The following is a 15,113-nucleotide window of genomic DNA, read 5'->3' on the forward strand; positions in this document are numbered from 1 at the left end:
TAGCTAAACAAGCAGGGTGACAATATACAGCCTTGACGTACTCCTTTCTCAGTTTGGAACCAGTCCATTGTTCCATGTCTGGTTCTAACTGTTGTTTCTTGACCTGCATACAGATTTCTCAGAAGCAGGTAAGGTGGTCTGATATTCCCATCTCTTTAAGAATTTTCCACGCAGTTTGTTGTGATCCACACAGTCAAAGGCTTTGGTATAGTCAATGAAGCAGAAGTATATGTTCTTCTGGAATTCTCTTGCTTTTTCTATGATCCAGCGGATGCTGGCAATTTGATCTCTGGTTCACCTGACTTTTCTCAATCCAGCTTGAACATCTGGAAGTTCACAGTTCACATATTGTTGAAGCCTGGCTTGGAGAATTTTGAGCATTACTTTGCTAGTGTGTGAGATGAGACGAGTGCAGTTGTGCAGTAGTTTGAATATTCTTTGGCATTGTCTTTCTTTGGGATTGGAATGAAAACTGACCTTTTCCAGTCCTGTGGCCACTGCTGAGTTTTCCAAATTTGCTGGCATATTGAGTGCAGCACTTTCACAGCATCATCTTTTAGGATTTGAAATAGCTTAACTGGAATTCCATCACCTCCAATAACTTTGTTCGTAGTGATGCTTCCTAGGGCCCACTTGACTTTGGACTCTAGGATGTCTGGCTCTAGGTGAGTGATCACACCATCATGATTATCCAGGTCATGAAGATCTTTTTTTGTATAGTTCTTCTGTGTATTCTTGTAAGGCGAAAATGCTAGCCGCTACACCATGGAAACATTCTGTGTATTCTTGCCATTTCTTCTTAATATCTTCTGCTTCTGTTAGGTTCATACCATGTCTGTCCTTTATTGTGCCCATCTTTGCATGAAATGTTCCCTTGGTATCTCTAATTTTCTTGAAGAGATCTCTGTCTTTCCCATTCTGTTCTTTTCCTCTATTTCTTTGCATTGATCACTGAGGAAGGCTTTCTTATCTCTCCTTGTTATTCTTTGGAACTCTACATTCAAATGGGTATATCTTTTCTTTTCTCCTTTGCCTTTAGCTTCTCTTCTTTTCTCAGCTATTTGTAAGGGCCCCTCAGACAACCATCTTGCCTTTTTGCATTTCTTCTTCTTGGGGATGATTTTGATCACCACATCCTATAGAATATTACGAACATCTGTCCACAGTTCTCCAGGCACTCTATCTATCAGATCTAATCCCTTGAATCTGTCACTTCTACTGTATAATCATAAGGGATTTGATTTAGGTCATACCTGAATGGTCTAGTGGTTTTTGCTACTTTCTTCAATTTAAGTCTGAATTTTGCAGTCACGAGTTTATGACCTGAGCCACAGTCAGCTCCTGGTCTTGTTTTTGCTAATTGTATAGAGCTTCTCCATCTTTGGCTGCAAAGAATATAATTGATCCGATTTCAGTATTGACTGTCTGGTGATGTCCATGCGTAGCATCTTCTCTTGTTTTGTTGGAAGAGGGTGTTTGCTATGATCAATGCATTCTCTTGGCGAAATTCTATTAGCCTTTGCATTGCTTCATTTTGTACTCCAAGGCCAAACGTGCCTGTTACTACAAGTATCGAAAGAAAAAATAGAACACTCTTTGACATAAATCATATTGATATCTTTTTGGATTCACCTTCCAGGGTAAAGAAAATGAAAATAGATATAAACCAGCTGGACCTAATTACACTTAAAAACTTCTGCAAGGCAAAGGAAACCATAAACAAAAAGAAAAGAAAATGCACAGAATGAGAGAAAATATTTGCAAATGAAGTGACTGACAAGGGATTAACCTCCGAGATATACAACCGCTCAAGCAGTGCTGTGTTAAAAAAAAAAAAAAAATAGGCAGAAGATCTAAATAGATATTTCTTCAAATAAGACATACAGATGGCAGGCAGCACGTGGAAAGTTGCTCAATATCACTAATTATGAAAGAAATGCAAATTTAAACTAAAATGAGACATCACCTCACACAGGTCAGAATGGCCATCGTCAAAAAGTCTACAAACAGTAAGTGCTGGACAGGTTGTGGGAGAAAAATTGCTGCAGCCACTATAGAACACAGTAGGCACCAATAAATTGGTGCAGCCAGTATAGAAAACAGTATGGAGGTTTCTTAAAAAACTAAAAATAAAGCTACCATCTGATCCAACAATCCCAATCCTGGGCATATATCCAGAGAAAACCATAATTCAAAAAGATACATGAGCCCCAGTGTTCATTGCAGCACTATTTACAACAGCTAAGTCATGGAAACACCTAAATGTCCATTGCCAGAAGAATGGATAAAGATGTGGTACATATATATATATGAAGGAATATTAGTCATAAAAAATAATAAAATCATGTCATTGGCAGCAACATGGATGGACCTAGCAATTATCATACTAAGTGAAATAAGTAACACAGAGATAAGACAAATATTGTATGACAGCACTCTTTATGTGGAATCTAAAAAAAAAAAATTATACAAATAAAATTTGCAAAACAGAAACAGACAGACACCCAGACTTTGAAAGCAGATTTGTGGTTGCCAGGTATGGGAAACCTGGGAGAGAGAGATAAATTAGGAGTTTGGGATCAGCATATTCATACTTTTGCATATAAAATAGATAATCAACAGGGAGCTACCGAATAGCACAGGGAACTCAAATCAATATTCTATAATAGCCTATGTGGGGAAAGAATCTGAAAAAGAATGAATATACATATATGTATAACTGAATAACTTAAGCTATATACCTGAAACTAACACAAAATTGTTAATCAACTATAATATAAAATAAAAATTAAATTTAAGGAAGTATACAACAATCTGTTTTTATAAAACAATAACATAGACTATTTTAAAATTGTGTTAAAGGTTTTGATAAAGTACATAAAAGATAAGTTTTGGGGAGAATTTATGATTGCAAATAAGTGTTATCCTCTGCCCTTCAACTTTTAGGTTAATTTACTGCATGATTTTGACTCTTTAAAAGTTCTTTTGCTAAACTTTTTATTTTTACCTTCAATTGTAAATTCCCCTATTGTTCCACAAAACTATGATAGAGGGATATTTCTTGAAAGATCAGCACATATACATTTCTATTCATAATACTTGAACAAAAACATCCATTAGCAGTATGGGAGAATGAGTCTTTAATACTCAATCAAACCACATTAAATTAAGGCTCTAATACAAAAGATTTTATTTTGCCTTTGTTCTTTTTGTGGAAAAAAAGGATATTATAATTGTAGCTTTCAGAAGAATCTACATACTAAGATATTATTCAAGAATATCAAATTAAATTTCAAATAACCTCACAGGAAATGTAGTAAGAGTCCATGTGCTAGCTTATCAATAAATTATACATTGTCTTTCATTAAAATGGATCATACACTTCTCCTCCTGTCTAGCCACAATCCTTCCTTCTGTGCTCTAAGTCTCATCACTTCCTCCTTTTCAGGCTCCTCACTGTGATTATTCTTCCTTTAGTCTCTGTATTCAAAATCCATGCATCTCCCATTGGGAACAAACTGTAAAAATTCTCTATAAAATGCCTAACACTGTAGCTCTTGTAGTTCCTTTATTCCCTTTCACTATCAAATTTCTCTCATTGTTGTCTTCATTTGCTCTCAGCCCTTCCTCACTTACCAATCACTTCTAAATCTACCAGAATGTGGCTTCTAGGTGAATGGCTCTACAAAAGAAATCTTGCAGAGGTCACTGTTGATCTTCGTGTTACTTTTCAAGACTTACCTTATTTGACATCTTAGAAGAAGAGACATTTGATGGCCTATCCCTGTTTACTGAGAGATAGTTTTATACCACTGGTGTGAGCCTCAGCAAATTCAGGGAGTCTTTCTGCTACTTTTTGGACTACTTCCTTTTAATCCTTTACTCATCTTTTGCATGTCATTTCTGCCCAAACCTTTACTTTACTTTTTGCAGTCTCTCCTGGATTTCTCCTCAACTATCTCTGAGTCTTTACTTACCATTTATATTTTCATAACTCTTAATTCTATATTTATAACCCAAATTTCCATCCTGGTGTCTAGAATCACACATTCAACTCTCTATTCAATAGCTCCAATTGTATCTCTCATAGGAAACCCAGATATAATCCATCCAAATTTAACTCATAACATGCTCTTCCACTTGAACGACCCCCACCACTCACCCAGTTATCTGAGCAATAAACCGTGACATGATCCTTGAATCCTCCATTTCCCTTATTTCTGACATCCAGTCAACCACCAAGCAGGACCTTGTAAACCAAGCTTCTGTCCTAGCAGCAACCAGAAACCAGTGAAGGGCATTAAACAGTGGAGGAACAAGACCATATTCACATATTAGAAGGATGACTCTAACTACAGAATGGAGGATGAAGTGGAGGTATCACAGGTAGGAAATTATTTTTATCTGAACTGAGGTAGAAACCATGGGGAAATGACCCTTTAATGAATGCTATATGTCAAACGGGCGTGCATGCTCAGTCGCTCAGTCCTGTCTGATTCTTTGCAGCTTCATGGACTGTAACCCGCCAGGCTCCTCAGTCCACTGGAGTGGGTTGCTATTTCTTACTCCAGGGTATCTTCCTGACCCCAGGGATCAAACTGTAGTCTCCTGCATCTCCTACATTGGCAGATGGAATCTTTACCACTAGTGCCACTTAGGAAGCCCTATATGTCAATGAAAACAAAAATACTGGGGAAGAATGCTTTTTTAAAACCAAGAGTTGAAATGAATAAACTAGAAATGACAAACATTTCTTCCCTCTGCATCATCCCTTTAGAAAATATGCTCTCTTATAGCCCTGTTAACACCCTATAACCCTATACCACTCCCTCTTTGCCCTACCCTCAGCTGACTCATAATTAAATTATTTGACTGTGATAATGATATTGAGATAAAGTATACATGTCATATTATAGTATATAATGATATGTAGGATATTATCCTGGTTCTTAGGAGATATATGCCATTACATTATGAAAATTTTTTAAGTTCACCTAAAAACACACACCCCTACCCACACACACTCTTTACTGTATACCAGTGTTTTTCAAGTGGTTTCTAAGTTTTCAAGGGTGTCAAACCAGTCAATCCGAAAGGAAAACAACCCTGAATATTCATTGGAAAGAATGTTGCTGAAGTTGACACTCCAATATTTTGGCCACCGGATGCAAAGAGCTGACTCACTGTGAAAGACCCCAGTGTTGGGAAAGGTTGAAGGCAAAAGAAGAGGGTGGCAGAGCATGAGATGATGAGGTAGCACATGAGTAGACATGAATAGATAGACATGAATCTGGGCAAACTCCAGGAGATACTGGAGGACAGAGGATCCTGGCATGCTGCAGTTCATGCGGTCACAAAGAATCAGACACAACTTAGCAACTGTAATAACAACAGCTGATTGTATCACCTATGTACATCTGACTTCAAAAAAAAATACATAGATGGGAACTACCAATTAAGACTTTTTCTACTAGGTGCCTGAAATGGTGATAGTCTCTACTGACTTCTAATATTTATTGGCTTATTCTGTTGAAAGTATTTACTTTAGAGGAGGAATTTTTCAGTAGTATATACCCAAACAAAACCACAGAGAGAGAATAATGTCAAGAAATGTGAAACAGTCTTTGAAAGGTTAATACCTTTTAACAAAACTATTGACCTTTTAGAAATCTTACAGAAATACTTTTTTTAATAGCTCAATGATTTGGAGGTGGGAAATGATGTCCAATTTGGGTAATTTACAATAGCAAAAATTTTTTAAAGCAAAAAGTTTCAATAACTAAATGGTTAACAATAGAGTATTGCTTAAGGATATAGATAAGAACATTAACAATGCTTTTTTCTGTATTGTGAAACTATAATGACGTTATTTTCTTTTAGTATTTTTCAAGTTTTCTGAACTAAGTATGCATGCATTTTTAAATTAGAAACAAATAGAAAATATTAATAGGATAGCCTACTTACCACTTTAAGTACATAATCAATTTCAACATCACAATAAGGGGACAAACTGATATCATATACCTGCAAAAGGACTATATTACATCACTTACATGGTATTTTTTGCTCTAAGTGATTAATTTTACCAAGAGGAAGCAACTAGGAAAATAGATATTGAGAGACATTCTGTAATACAGTTGACCTGAACTCTCCAAAATGTCAATGTGTTGAGAGACCTCAAATATTCTAGATTGAAGGAGAGCAAAATGACATCACAACTAAGTTTGAAATATGATCCTTGATCGATCCTTCATGGAGAAGAAAAATCTTATTTGGAAAAATATGAATATAGAATGTATATCAGAATATCTTATTGTTCAATATTAAATTTTTTATTGTGATGATGCTACTGAGATGTAGTATGCATGTAGTATTATGGTATATAATGATATGTAGAAGATTATCCTTGTTCTCAGGAGATACAGGCTAGCATGTCATGTAAATTTAAATAATTCAGCTAAAGTTATACACATACACACACACACTTATTATATACCAGTGTTTTTCAAGTTGGTTTTATCCACACTGTTTTTCAGTGTTTCTAAGCAAGGTGTTCAAGACTTTTTTTTATCCTAATTAGCTTACCTTGCTTCCTTCATAGCTCAGTTGGTAAACAATCTGCGTGCAAGGCAGGAGACCCCAGTGGATAGGCTATCCACTCCAGTATTCTTGGGTTTCCCTTGAGGTCCAGCTGGTAAAGAATCTGCCTGCAATGCAAGAGACCTGGGTTGGATCCCTGGGTTGGGAAGATCCCCTGGAGAAGGGAAAGGCTACCCACTCCAGTATTCTGGCCTGGAGAATTCCATGGACTGTATAGTCTGTAAAGACTGGGACACGACTGAGAGACTTTCACTTTTCACTTTATCCTCACAAAACAAGTTTTTCTCTTAACTGTGGTTTAAAAAAAAAAAAAGCACATAATGAAATTTGGCATCTGAACATTTTAAAGAGTAAAGTTCAGTAATATTAGGCATATTCACATATACTTGTTAGATTGTTGTGCAACCAAGTCCAGAAATGTTTCATTTTACAAAACTGAAACTCTATATCCACTAAATAACTTCCAATTTCTCCCTCCCTCACACATTCCCTGGCAATCACAATTCCACCTTTCAATTCTATGATTTTTGACTGCTCTCAACTCCACATATAAGTGAAATCATACAATAGTTGAATTTTATGATTGATTATTCCACTTAGCATAACATCCCCAAGGTTCAATCAGGATGTGGCACCTGTCAGAATTTACTTCCTTTTTAAGACTGAACAATTATCCATTGTTTCTATATGCTACATTTTGTTTATACATTCATCATCTATCCATGGACAACTGAGTTACTTCTACCTTTTGACTATTGTAAATAATGCTGCTAAGAGCATGCGTGTACACATATTTTTTTGAGACCTTGCTTTCAATCCTTTGGTATATACCCAGAAGTAGAATTTCTGGGTCATATAATTCAATACAAACAACAGAATGGGAAGGACTAGAGATCTCTTCAAGAAAATTAGAGATACCAAGAGAACATTTCATGCAAAGATGGGCACAATAAAGGGCCGAAATGGTAGGAACCTAACAAAAGCAGAAGATATTAAGAAGAGGTGGCAAGAATACACAGAAGAATGTACAAAAAAGATCTTCACAACCCAGATAATCACGATGGTGTGATCACTCACCTAGAGCCAGACATCCTGGAATGTGAAGTCAAGTGGGCCTTAGAAAGCATGACTACGAACAAAGCTAGTGGAGGTGGTGGAATTCCAGTTAAGCTATTTCAAATCCTAAAGATGACGCTGTGAAAGTGCTGCACTATATATGCCAGCAAATTTGGGAAACTCAGCAGTGGCCACAGGACTGGAAAAGGTCAGTTTTCTTTCCAGTCCCAAAGAAAAGCAATGCCAAAGAATGCTCAAACTACTGCACAATTGCACTCATCTCACACACTAGTAAAGTAATGCTTAAAATTCTCTAAGCCAGGCTTCAGCAATGTGTGAACCGTGAACTTCCAGATGTTTAAGCTGGTTTTAGAAAAGGCAGAGGAACCAGAGATCAAATTGCCAACATCCGCTGCTGGATCCTCGAAAAAGCAAGAGAGTTCCAGAAAAACTTCTACTTCTGCTTCATTGACTATGCCAAAGCCTTTGACTGTGTGGATCACAATAAACTGTGGAAAATTCTGAAAGAGGTGGGCACACCAGACCACCTGACCTGCCTCTTGAGAAACCTGTAGGCAGGTCAGGAAGCAACAGTTAGAACTGGACATGGAACAACAGACTGGCTCCAAATAGGAAAAGGAGTATGTCAAGGCTGTATATAGTCACCCTGCTTATTTAATCTATGCAGAGTACATCATGAGAAACACTGGGCTGTAAAAAGCACAAGCTGGAATCAAGATTGCCGGGAGAAATACCAATAACCTCAGATATGCAGATGATACCACCCTTATGGCAGAAAGTGAGGAACTAAAGAGCCTCTTGATGAAAGTGAAAGAGGAGAGTGAAAAAGTTGGCTTAAAGCTCAACATTCAGAAAACTAAGATTATGGCATCTGGTGCCATAACTTCATGGCCAATAGATGGGGAAACAGTGGCTGACTTTATTTTTGGGGGCTCCAAAATCACTGCAGATGGTGATTGCAGTCATGAAATTAAAAGACGCTTACTCCTTGGAAGGAAAGTTATGACCAACCTAGACAGCATATTAAAAAGCAGAGACATTACTTTGCCAACAGAAGTCTGTCTAGTCAAGGCTATGGTTTTTCCAGTGGTCATGTACGGATGTGAGAGTTGGACTACAAAGAAAGCTGAGCACTGAAAAATTGATGCTTTTGAACTGTGGTGTTGGAGAAGACTCTTGAGAGTCCCTTGGACTGCAAGGAGATCCAACCAGTCCATCCTAAAGGAGATCAGTCCTGGGTGTTCATTGGAAGGATTAATGTTGAAGCTGAAACTCCAATACTTTGGCCACCTGATGTGAAGAGCTGACTCATTAGAAAAGACCCTGATGCTGGGAAAGATTGAAGGCAGGAGGAGAGGGGGACGACAGAGGATGAGATAGTTGGATGGCATCATTGACTCGATGGACATGGGTTTGGGTGGACCCCCGGAGTTGGTGATGGACAGGGAGGCCTGGTGTGCTGCAATTCATGGGGTCGCAAAGAGTCGGACACGACTGAGCTACTGAACTGATGTTAATTCTATTTAAAAATTTTTTTGAGAAACTGCCATACCATTTTCCATAGTTGCTGCATCATTTTACGTTGCCACCAACAGTGCACAAGTGTTCTAATTTCTCCACATTCTTACCAACACCTTTACTTTCCATGTTTTTGATACTAGTCATCCTAATGAATGTGAGCTGATAGTTCACTGAGATTTTGATTTGCATTTCCCTAATGGGGCTTCCCTGGTGGCTCAGAGGTTAAAGCGTCTGCCTCCAATGCGGGAGACCCAGGTTCGATCCCTGGGTTGGGAAGATCCACTGGAGAAGGAAATGGTAACCCAATCCAGTATTCTTGACTGGAGAACTCCATGGACAGAGGAGCTTGGTAGGCTAGAGTCCACAGGTTGCAAAGAGTCGGACACGGCTGAGCGACTTCACTTTCACTTTCAATGGTTAGTGATATTGAATTTCATGTGCTTTATTAGCCATTTGTATTTTGTTTTTAGATAAATGTCTATTCACATCTTTGCCAATTTTGAATTGGGAGTTTTTTGTTATTGTTGTATAAGTTCCGTGTATATTCTGAATATATACATTACAGATAAATGATTTCCAAATATTTTATCCCATTCCATAGGTTGCCTTTTAATGCTGTTGATAATGTCCTTTGATGCACAGAAGTTTTAAGTTTTTGATGTAGCTTAATTTATATTCTGTTGTTTTTGTTGTTGCCTGTGATTTTAGTGTCATATCTAAGAAATCATTGTCAAATCAAATTTCATGAATCTTTCTCCTATGTTTTCTCTTACAGTTTCATGTTTAGGTCCATTTTGAATTAATGTTTTATATACAATAAAATAAGGATCCATCTTCATTTTTTTGTATGTGGCTATCCAGGTTTCTATAGCCCTCTTATCACAAGTCAACACTAGTTGGCTATTTAGGTTAGGGATAGAAAAACTTACTACTTAGATCTAATTTAACTTTTATGACAAAATAAGAGCATTTATGTTATTTAAAAACAAACTGGCATTAAATATCACCTCTCTTCATTTACTCTTTTCAAAGATGCATTTTACAACTATGTTCACTTTTCTAAACTTGTGCTTGCTATTTAAAACTGATTTATTTAGGGAAGTATTTATAGGTAATACATAGGGAAATGTTCAACTACTGGAAAAGTTTGTTTTTGTTTTTTTTTTCCCCTGAGAAAACCTGCAGGTAGTAACTCATTTTGGAAATTTCAGGTTTATGCATGAATTTTGGTAATCCAAAGGTACAGGCAGGAAACAGTCATTGTGGAGTTGCACAGATCAGAAAGAAAAAAAAAAAAACAGAAAAGAAAAACATTTTTGGAGAAAACTTACAGTCCTCAAAAACTTTCCCCACACTGCACCTTCCTAAAAAAGATTCACTATTCTCAAATCAAAAATGAAACACATGACTATGACTCAGATAGCATGAATTTTTTTCAACTTGCTTGAAAAATACAAAACAGGCACAATTTTTAAATTATTCTAGCAACTTGGCATTAATGTCATTCATAAAGTTAGTTATAATGTGGAATAAAATAACTGCCCAAGTATTAAACATTTCTAGATTACTGCATACCAAAAAAAATTCTGATCATCAAATCAGTATCTTTTTTCCTTCCCATTACACCAAATAATTTGATTGTGAACTGCAACCAAAATATGAACTTCAAATATGCTGTGGCAAATACTACACTTTCTGAGTTCAAAAGAATACTATCTCTTGTCAAATTAATAACCATATCATCTAACTTGAATGACTACATTGACATACAAAGACTCTGCTACCCTTTAAAACTGCTTCTAGTCTATTCCATTTTAAATATCATCCAATATACTTTAATAATATTAATACACTACCAAATTACTTTCTTTGTAGAACAAAGACAAGCACTTTAAAGCTTGTAAAGTGACTAATTCTTAATGTTGTCAAATTAAGTTAGGTGATTTAATGCAATTACTAATTGTACCAGCTTCTTTAAAAATTGTAGCAATTAGAGAAACAGTTTCACTGCCATTTATAATGTACATAAATAACTTGGCTGAAGCAAAATGCTTTGAGTAGGCTGGGTTTTTTTTTTCAGGGTTTGAGGGTGGGGGTAGGTGGGTGGGTGGTGCTTAATTCTAGTAGCCATTCCTGAAGTCGTATCTAAATCCAAGTTTTTAGCCACAGCTTGCATTCATCCAAATCAAACAAAAAGCATTTGATATTATAAAGTTAAATCTCTTCCTATCTGTCGTCTTGAGTTCATATTGTTAAAGTAGGGCACATGCTTATATTTGCTTTATAGCCACCAATGTCAGTATTAAGGTAAGTTCTCACCATAGACACAACAATTTTGATCTAAGTTGGGTTGCCTTCCGAGCAGTCCAGTACCTGGACAGGCCCTACAGCACACTTGATAACAAAAATCCAACTATAAGTCTCCTCAACTTGTTATGACTTAGGAGGGTTAGGAGATGATCCAAACCCTGGACAGCTGGGCCTTGGACAATCCTTTGTCTTGAGAAAATAAGGAGGTTGGAGTAAATTTTACTGTTATTTTCCAGCATTAAATTGAATAAATAGGTGATCTTAAAAATATCTGAGTAACAAGACATTGATACACTGTGGTTAATCTCTTCAATTCTGTAATTAGTTTCTCTATCAATACACTGAGCTTGGGCTTCCCAGGTGGTGCTAGTGGTAAAGAATCTGCCTGCTAATGCACGAGAAGCAAGGAGATGCAAGAAAAGCAGATTCAATCCCTGAGTGGGGAAAATGCCCTGGAGTAGCAAATTCAAGCCCACTCCAGTACTCTTGCCTTAAAAATTCCATGGACAGAGGAGCCTGGAGGACTACAGTCCCTGGTGGGCTACGCAAAAGAGTTGGACACGACTGAGCACAAAGCAAATCTAATTAAGATTATTAATTATGTTATTAACGAAATATGTTCTCAATTGCTTTCTTCATGTTTTCTCAACACGAAAACTATGGCTGTCTTTTAAGAGTATATTTGCTTTTCATTTCCTCCTACTTTCATTCAGTCATTCATACAATTACTATTTTGTTATACCAAGTACATAGTTGGAGTAGTATACCAAGCATTAGAGATGGATTCAAGGGTAAAAAAACAAAAAACAAGCAAATGAAAAGACATGGTACCTGGTCTCTTGAAATATACAGTCCACTAGATATGGCCAATATTACAAACCCATATAAAATTTCAATAACGATTTCAATAATGCTAAGAGCTAAGATGCTATGAGAACATGTAAATAGGGGGATCTGATCAATTCAGGGATATCAGAGGAGTACCTTAGAAAGAGACTCTTGATGTAAACTCTGTAGGATTAGTAGGACTTAACCAAAGAAACCAAATTCTGACTTAAATTGAAGAAAGTAGGGAAAACCACTAGACCATTCAGGTATAACCTAAATCAAATCCCTTACAATTATACAGTGGAAGTGAGAAATAGATTCAAGGGATTAGATCTGATAGAGTGCCTGAAGAACTATGAATAGAGGTTTGTAACATTTACAGGAGGCAGGGATCAAGATCATCCCCAAGGAAAAGAAATGCAAAAAGGCAAAATGGTCCTCTGAGGAGGCCTTACAAATAGCTGTGAATAGAAAAGAAGTGAAAGGCAAAGGAGAAAAGAAAAGATATACCATCTGAATACAGAATTTCAAAGAATAGTAAGGAGAGATAAGAAAGCATTCCTTAGTGATCAATGCAAAGAAATAGAGGAAAAGAATAGAATGAGAAAGACTAGAGATCTCTTTAAGAAAATCAGACATACCAAGGGAACATTTCATGCAAAGATGGGCACAATAAAGGACAGAAATGATACAGACCTAACAGAAGCAGAAGAGGTGGCAAGAATACACAGAACTGTACAAAAAAGATCTTCACGACCCAGATAATCACGATGATGTGATCACTCACCTAGAGCCAGACATCCTGGAATGTGAAGTGAAGTGGGCCTTAGGAAGCATCACTATGAACAAAGCTAGTGGAGGTGATGGAATTCCAGTTGAGCTATTTCAAATCCTGAAAGATGATGCTGTGAAAGTGCTGTATTCAATGTGCCAGCAAATTTGGAAAACTCAGCAGTGGCCACAGGACTGGAAAAGGTCAGTTTTCATTCCAGTCCCAGAAAAAGGCAATGCCAAAGAATGCTCAAACTACCGCACAATTACACTCATATCACACGCTAGTAAAGTAATGCTCAAAATTCTCCAAGCCAGGTTTCAGCAATATGTGAACCATGAACTTCCAGATGTTCAAGCAGGTTTTAGAAAAGATAGATGAACCAGAGGTCAAATTGCCAGCATCCATCAGATCATCTAAAAAGCAAGAGAATTCCAGAAAAACATCTATTTCTGCTTTATTGACTATGCCAAAGCCTTTGAGTGTGAACCACAACAAACTCTGGCAAATTCTTTAAGAGATGGGAATATCTGACCACCTGCCATGCTCTTGAGAAACCTGTATGCAGGTCAGGAGGCAACAGTTAGAGCTGGACAGGGAACAACAGACTGGTTTCAAATCGGGAAACGAGTAGGTCAAGGCTGCACATTGTCACCCAGCTTATGTAAGTTATATGCAGAGTACATCATGAGAAACAGTGGGCTGGAGGAAGCACAAGCTGGAATCAAGACTGCCGGGAGAAATATCAATAACCTCAGATATGCAGATAATACCACCCTTATGGCAGAAAATGAAGAACTAAAGAACCTCTTGATGAAAGTGAAAGAGAAGAGTGAAAAAGTTGGTTTAAAACTCAACATTCAGAGAACTAAGATCATGGCATATGGTGCCATCACTTCATGGCAAATAGATGGGGAATAGTGAAAACAGTGAGAGACTTTATTTTGGGGGGGCTCCAAAATCACTGCAGATGGTGACTGCAGCCATGAAATTAAAAGACTCTTGATCTTTGTAATAAAAGCTATGACCAACCTAGATAGCATATAAAAAGCAGAGACATTACTTTGCCAACAAAGGTCTGTCTAGTCAAAGCCATGGTTTTTCCAGTAGTTGTGTATGGATGTGAGAGTTGGACTTTAAAGAAAGCTGAGCTCCAAAGAATTTGATGCTTTTGAATGGCGGTATTGGAGAAGACTCTTGAGAGTCCCTTGAACTGCAAAGAGATCCAACCAGTCCATCCTAAAGGAAGTCAGTCCTGAATATCCACTGGAAGGACTGATGCTAAAGCTTAAACGCCAATACTTTGGAAAATCTGATGTGAAGAACTGACTCATGGGAAAAGACCCTGATGTTGGGCAGGAGGAGAAGAAGAAGACAGAGGATGAGATAGTTGGATGGCATCACCTACTTGACGGACAGGAGTTTGAGTAAACTCTGGGAATTGGTGATAGACATGGAGGCCTGGCATGCTGCAGTCCATGGGGTCCCAAACAGAAGTGGGGACAGAAGTGAGAGAGTTAACTGAACTGAGCTGACATTAATACTGACATTGGTGACTTTCCTGGTGATTCAGTGGTTAAGAAGCCACCTTGCGATGCAGGGGTCAGAGACTCAGTTCCTCCTGGGGAAATTAAGACCCCATGTGTATGCTGTGTGTTCTCTGCTGCTAAGTCGCTTCAGTCGTGTCCAACTCTGTGCGACCCCATAGATGGCAGCCCACCAGGCTCCCCTGTCCCTGGGATTTTCCAGGCAAGAACACTGAAGTGTGTTGCCACTTCCTTCTCCAATGCATGAAAGTGAAAAGTGAAAGTGAAGTTGTTCAGTCATGGCTGACTCTTTGCCACCCCATGGACTGCAGCCTACCAGGCTCCTCCATCCATGGGATTTTCCAGGCAATGCTGTGTGCTAAACAGTGTCCAAATCTTTTGTGACCCCCATGTAGCCTGCCATGCTCTTCTGGCCATGGAATATTCCAGGCAAGACTACTGGAGTAGGTTGCTGTTTC

At 37.7% G+C, this 15,113-nt stretch overlaps 1 non-coding gene across 1 annotated transcript; it reads left to right on the forward strand.

Moving 5' to 3' along the window:
• Positions 1 to 9,402: 9,402 nt before the first annotated feature.
• TRNAW-CCA lies at positions 9,403 to 9,474 on the forward strand. Its single transcript has one exon. It is a non-coding gene; the product is annotated as a tRNA-Trp (tRNA).
• The last annotated feature ends 5,639 nt before the right edge of the window (positions 9,475 to 15,113 follow it).

This window comes from Cervus elaphus, chromosome 24, assembly GCF_910594005.1.
Source record: "Cervus elaphus chromosome 24, mCerEla1.1, whole genome shotgun sequence".
NCBI classification, from domain to species: Eukaryota; Metazoa; Chordata; class Mammalia; order Artiodactyla; family Cervidae; genus Cervus; species Cervus elaphus.